Source organism: Triticum aestivum, chromosome 5B (genome assembly GCF_018294505.1).
Source record: "Triticum aestivum cultivar Chinese Spring chromosome 5B, IWGSC CS RefSeq v2.1, whole genome shotgun sequence".
NCBI lineage: Eukaryota > Viridiplantae > Streptophyta > Magnoliopsida > Poales > Poaceae > Triticum > Triticum aestivum.
In genome coordinates this window covers 559560453-559567937 of record NC_057807.1, presented here as the reverse complement: position 1 = coordinate 559567937, position 7485 = coordinate 559560453, and positions in this window count along the sequence as shown.

Below are 7485 nucleotides of genomic sequence, written 5' to 3'. Positions count from 1 at the left end.
GATCCTGGAGCTCTTGTTGTACCTCCGCCACCCGCGCCTCCTGTTTCTCTCGCTCAGTGTGCTCCGCAGCCGCATTGCGTTCGGCCGCAGCCACCGCCTCCTTCAAGGTCGCCACCTCGTTAGTGGCCCCTGCAATACCCCAGTTATCCTTGTCATTTTTCTTGCAACCAAATCCTTTTCTGTAAGGTACAATTTTCATAAGGTATTACTCACCTTCTTTTTCCTCGAGCTGCTTCTTGGCATGGCCGAGCTCGTTCTCGGACCGCTCGAGGTTTTCCTTCAAAGTATTGACCTCCGCAGTCAGTGTGGCAGAGGTCAGCAGCACAGCCTGCAATCCCATATTGACATATTTTCATGACTCCTGCGTTTATCTTTCTAAAGATCCTTAGTCCGGCTTTTCTTTCCGAACACTGAACCGAGCATCAGGGGCTACTATCTATGCGGTACCATTTTACATATATTGAAATTCTTACCTCAAAGCCTGTTAGAAGGCTGCTGCAGGCTTCGGTCAGCCCGCTCTTGGCAAGCTGAACCTTCAGAATCACCGCACTCATAACAGTGCGGTGTTCCTCTTCAATGGAGGCGCCGTTGAGCGCCTCCAGCAAATTATCCGGCACCTCCGGTTGGACGGAGGCAGCTGGCGTCGCGGTCTTGCCCTTCTTACGAAGGGGTCGCCCGCCAGACTCCGGAGCCTCTATGGGTTCCGGGGCTGAGTCCGGTGCAAAGTCCGGGAGTTTGTCCTGCGACACCTCCGGGGCCCTCTCCTCCTGGTGGGTCCCTTCCTGGGATCCCACCTCGGCATCATCTGCATCACGGGGGGTGGAGGCCGTCAGAAGAGAATCCATATCCGACGCCCCTAAGGACCCGCTCGACGAAGTGGGGAGATCATCCTTAGGCGGACTGCAGGGTTGTATGCGGCATTAGAAAGACATAACGTGGCGGAAAACGAAAACCTTGAAGTTATTCGGGAGTCCGGATACTTACGATCTCGCCAGAGGCTTGGCCCTTGGAGGCCAGTCCTCGTCGTCGTCACTGGCGTTGGCGGAACAGTTCGGGGGAAGAGTTTTTCCCCTCTTGGACCCTTCGGCCTCCCTTGTTGGGGAGGCCTTCCTTTTCTTCCCTCCCCCCGCTGGGGGAGAGGCTTTCTTCTTCTCCTCCTCACCTTGGTGGGAGGAGTCGGCCTCGGATTCATCGTCCGATAGCACCTGAAAACGGGAACTCTTCCGAGTCCCCGTGGCCTTCTTCTTGGCCTTCTTCTCCGGCACCACGTGGGGTGCCAGAGCCATTAGCCCCGTTAGGCGGGCGTCAGCTGGGTCCTCTGGCAATGGGGCCGGACAGATAGCCTGTGCGGCCTTCTTCGGCCAGTCCTGTCAAAGGAAAGGGAGTTTAGATCCCGCATAGAGTCAAACTATGAATAACAAGCATCCCGTAAAGGACAATATCACTTACCTCGTCAGCTGGACGCTGTGAGCTGAATCCGCAATCTTCGGTAGCGGATGCGGGAGCCTCGGCGCCCTTGAACAGCACCTTCCAGACCTCTTTGTACGTAGTGTCAAAGAGCCCATTCAAAGTCTGGTGCTGCGCCGGATCGAACTCCCACATATTGAAGCCCCGTCATTGGCACGGGAGAATCTGGCGGATGAGCATGACCTGGACTACGTTGACAAGCTTGAGCTTCTTGTCCACCGGCTTTTGGACGCAGACTTGGAGTCCGGTCAGCTCCTCCGAATCGCCCCAAATCCAGCCGCTCTCTTTCCAGGAGGTGAGCCGTGTGGGGATGCCGGATCTGAATTCGGGGGCCGCTGCCCATTCGGGATCACGCGGCTCGGTGATGTAGAACCACCCCGATTGCCACCCCTTGATGGTTTCCACAAAGGTGCCCTCCAGCCACGTAACGTGGGACATCCTTCCCACCATGGCGCCTCCGCACTCCGCTTGGCTGCCCTTCACAACCTTCGGCTTGACACTGAAGGTCTTAAGCCACAAGCCGAAGTGGGGCTGGATGCAGAGGAAGGCCTCGCACACGACGATAAACGCCGAGATGTTGAGAATAAAATTCGGGGCCAGATCATGGAAATCTAGGCCGTAGTAGAACATGAGCCCCCGGACGAAGGGATGAAGTGGGAAGCCCAGTCCGCGGAGGAAATGGGGAAGGAATACTACCCTCTCATGGGGCCTGGGGGTGGGGATGAGCTCTCCCTCGTCGGGGAGCCGATGCGCGATGTCGCTGGACAAGTATCCGGCGCTGCGTAGCTTCTGGATATGCCCCTCCATGACGGAGGAGGCCATCCACTTGCCTCCCGCTCCGGACATATTTGGAGAAGGTCGAGGTGAGATGTGCAGGCTTGGGCGCTAGAGCTCGAGTTCACAGAGATGGATAAGCCAAGGAGGAAGAAGGCGCATGTAAAGAGGTTGGATCTTTATCCTCTTATATGGGCGGACAGAAACACGCGTCCCCACCGGCCTGGTAAAACTTGCTTATCTCCCAAGCGTCACAATCAATGGCGCGGTTGGGTTACCCACGTCTGTATTGATGGGAATCCCGGAATAAGGGGAACACGATCTCTGCTTCGACAGACATGCCAAGGAAACCGCCTCGCTAAACATGCTGAGGTGGAATAATAGAAACAATTCGAGTAAAGGCTTGGAAGTGGTGTGACATTACGCCACAGAATACGTCAGCAGATTGATCTTGTGTAATATTATTCTCTCTACGGTGGTATGTGGAATTTATTTTTGCAGAGCCGGACACTATTCTGGTGTTCACAATCTTCTATAAATTATTCGGAGGAGGAACCCGTCTTGCAATGCCGAAGACAATATGTGCGCCGGACTCGTCGTCATTGAAGCCTGGTTCAGGGGCTACTAAGGGAGTCCCAGATTAGGGGGTGTCCGAATAGCCCAACTACCATCATCGGCCGGACTCCAAGACTATGAAGATACAAGATTGAAGACTTCGTCCCGTGTCCGGATGGGACTTTCCTTGGCGTGGAAGACAAGCTTGGCGATACAGATATGTAGATCTCCTACCATTGTAACCGACTCTGTGTAACCCTAGCCCTCTCCGGTGTCTATATAAACCGGATGGCTTTAGTCCATAGGACGAACAACAATCATACCATAGGCTAGCTTCTAGGGTTTAACCTCCTTGATCTCGTGGTAGATCTACTCTTGTAACCCACGTCATCAATATTAATCAAGCAGGACGTAGGGTTTTACCTCCATCAAGAGGGCCCGAACCTGGGTAAAAACATCATGTCCCTCGTCTCCTGTTACCATCCGCCTAGACGCACAGTTCGGGACTCCCTACCCGAGATCCACCAGTTTTGACACCAACATCGGCCTCGACCTCGCCCCCTCCCCCTCCCTCTAATGGGCGGCCCCGCCGCTACGAGCTCTTGGGGAGGAGCGATGCATTGTCGAGCCGAGACCCTTGCCGCCACCGATGAAGCGTCGCCACATCCCCTCGCCCTGACGGGAAGAAGGAAAGAGCAAGGGCGGGAAGAGGCAGATGACGGAGGATTAAGGGGCACCGTTCCTCCTGCTCCCCTCTTTATAAAGGGGCGAGGGCGAGGCTCGGCCGCCCCCTCTCGGCCAATCCGGCCCATTAAAGTGACAACAAGGAGGGCCGTCGACCGCCCTCCCCGCTCCATTGAAGGCGCGTGGGAATCAACCCGCGCACGCGCATGACTTACCACACCCCGCGCACCCGTTATTCGCCCTGCACCGTGCATGCAACGAACGTGGCGCAAGGGATAGGCGCAGTGGGACGCATGGAGCGACGGTTCCCAAGCGAGGGCAGTAAATGAGCAGCAGTCATGCGGTCTCAAAGAGACACGCAAGCTGCCTCTTTACTGTCCACCACGGGATGACGCCAGTATGCTTCCGTCATGCGCGTGCATGACCCCCACGTCGCGCGTTCAACGTAGGTCGTGGGGGGAAGCGCAGCGGACGGAGTAGTTACCGCAGCAAAAATCCACCCCAACTACCCACGCACCATTCTGGGCCTGGCCCAACAACGTGTTGCGCCTATGTATGGCCTAGGCCTGGGGGCTCCTATCGGTGTACTAAAGTAGGGGCTCTGCTTTTGACCCCTTTATTTGTGCACGGGCAGTTAGAAGCCACCTGCCATGGACACACATAACGGGGCAGGGAAGGAAAGCCAGAGAGAAGCCGAAGGCACAACACTAACAAAGCAACATCAAGGACCAAGGCCACAAAGTGCAGATGGGCAAAGCAGGTCTCCCCGGCAAGGCCCTTGCCGGGGGCGGCCTCCGCAGCCCCGGCAAGACCCTTGCTGGGGCAGCTCATCCACACCAGCTGAGCGAGCAACCTTCGAGCCCACTAACGCTAAACAAACGCGTTGGGACAGGGCTCGGGAGGCACCTCCGTGGTCCATGCCAGCCAAGTCTCCGTTGTCGTTCGCATGCAGCTGCCGACCCGACCAGCTGTGCAGGCACCTGCGTGGCAACATGCAGCCCTTCGTGGAGGCTCCACAACCGCGCCACCTCAGCTGTCTGCCTGCCTACATGGCATCGCATGCACCGCTGGCCAGGGCGCATATCGAAGCAAGGAGGAGCGGCATGGACGGGACGGGCCTCGCTCCCGTCCCCGATAAAGTGAAGGGACACCTAAGCCTCACATTAAATGCGCTTTGTCCTGTAATACCAGTGATAAGTTCACAATGTTGTAGCACTTTCCACCTCCTGTGTGCCACTGTGGCAGCCCCTTTCACCTATAAAAGGAGGCCCATGGCGCACCGAAGAGGGATTCAGCTCTTTGGAACATGGCAACACCCAGAGCTAGTTCAAGAGCTCAAGAACACTAAATACATCCACCAAAGCAAGATCGTAGTGTTTTACGCATCTTTGCGGCCCGAACCTGGGTAAATCCCCTTTGTGCTGTCTACTAGTCCTGCTCTTCTCACGATCCCGCGCCCCGCAACCGTAGTAGGGATTTCAGTGATCCCATAGGTGTCGTTCCCCACCGACACTCGCGGTGACATTAGAGTTGGTTGATATGCATCATATGGTGTTATTTTAGTACGAACTCTTGATTAGTTCAATCGGAAAGAATAACTTGTTGTTATTTTAGTATGAACTCTAGGATAGATTGATCGGAAAGAATAGCTTTGAGGTGGTTTCATACCCTACAAACAATTTCTATCTTTCGTTCTCCGCTAATAGGAACTCGGGAGTGATTCTTTATTGCACTTTGAGGGATAATCATATGATTCAACTATGTTAGCATTGTTGAGAGATTGCACTAGTGAAAAGTATGCACCCTAGGCCTCATTTTACATCATTGCAATACTGTTTGTGCTTCATTTTACCATTTACTACCTTGTTGTTTTTTATTGTTTGCACTAAAAAACTCATATCTACTATCCATACTACACTTTTATCACCATCTCTGCGCCGAACTAGTGCACCTATACAAGTTGCCATTGTATTGGGTGTGTTTGGGACACAAGAGATTTCTTGTATTTGATTGCAGGGTTGCTTGAGAGAGAGTATCTTCATCCTACGCCTCCCACGGATTGATAAACCTTAGGTCATCCACTTGAGGGAAAATTGCTACTGTCCTACAAAACTCTGCGCTTTGAGGCCCAACATGTGTCTACAAGAATAAAGTTGCATAGTAGACATCACTTATTAGTCTCAAATGCATAAGCCTTGCATAGTGCTCTCCATTTTTTGCATACAAAATGGTTGTAGGTGTCTGAATTGTATAAATTTGCGGCAAAAGCATAATGATGCTCGGTCCTCAAGTTAACTCTTTTTACCTCCATAGTTTCCATAGTACTGAAACCATCCTTATCCAAGACATACATTCTTGCATGGCAGGGGATACGCTAGTAGAATAGTAAAAAATTAAAATTATAAGTTGAAGCAAAAGAAGCAGAAGTCATGCTTAATGACGAAAAAAGACTTGTCGTTGTGACTTACTGTATCCACTTCGAAGGTGTCATCCGGCTTGATGCTGAAGCGCCTACCACCAACTAGGTGAGCCATGTCGCACAGGCCGCGCTCGTTTTCGTAGTATTCACACATATCGAATTCCTTTTCGTCGCCAGACATTTCCTATGTTCATAGTTGAAACATTAATTAAAAATTGACCGAAGGCAACTACTAGGAAACTCAACACACATATCACTATTACTCAATATGCAACGGGTTGACTTTAGGTCTGTCGAGTCTTCCTTCCTAAACTCTCATCTCACGTATATGGTGGGCACTCCCTCTCTGGTATTGCGACCGTCGGTGATGGTCGCTACTCCTTCTTTCCCTAGTGCATTACAAATATCTAGCACAAGGAAAAGAATGAGAAGCGACCCCCACGACAATAGTCGGCATTCTTCTTCTCTCATATATGGTGGACACTCCCTCACCGATTTTTTGACCGTCGATGATGGTCGCTACTCCTTCTTCCCCTAGTGCATAACAAAGGTCTAGCACAAAGAGAAGAAGGAGAAGCGACCCCCACGACAGCAGTCGACATTCTTCTTCTCTCATATATGGTGGATACTCTCCCTCGCCGATTTTTTGACTGTCATGTATGGAGCCCCGACAGACTTAAAGTCAACTCAAAATGTCGTTTAATTCTCTTTCTAGCAAATCCGGGGCACTCGATATTTCCTACATATTCTAGCACAAGTCACGCTTAAATTCACGGAAAAAATCGGCATGACCTTTGCTAAAATAGGACATATCGAGAGCCTGAAATTTGCCGGAATAGAAATGAATCAACACTCCAGCAAAACATAGATCACTCAGATTTTCCCTGCGATACAAAGATGTCCATACACATACAACGACGCTTAACTTGCAATTCCATCCGGATCAATTATCATAAGCATTCGCACATGAGCTCACCGACTCAATACCATAGTTCTACTCTATTCAACACACCGAGGAGTAGACAAGGAGGAGATGGACTTTTAGCTCATCGACTCGGGTGTAGAGGAAGTAGCTAGAGGTAGCCCCGATGACGATCACTCCAAGGAGACATGACTATACAAAGCCTGCATATTCCACCGAGTGAAAATTTTAAATCATCAAATCTCATATAGCATTCTTTGATGACAAAGTGATAATGACATAAAAATAATTAAATTTTCCAATACATTACTATATTGAAAAACAAAATTACCAAAAATTTCTATACCTATTCACTAGTTTTCTATCCTATTCAAAAACTATTTTATATTCAGCAAAACTATTCCCTAGTTTTCTATTACTAAAATTTTCTAGTTCTAGCCCTAAAAAACTATGTCTAAAACATCCTAGTTATAGCCCTAACATTTACTAAAAATACCTTAGTGAAACCCTAAATTATCTTTTATATAAACCTAACATAACTAAATTAAGCACTTACTAAATAAACTACTTCTATTAAGTACTTACTAAATAAAGTAAATTAAGCACTTACAAAAAATAGTAAATAAATTACATTATCACTGAGGAGAGATGGAGGGAGGAGGGA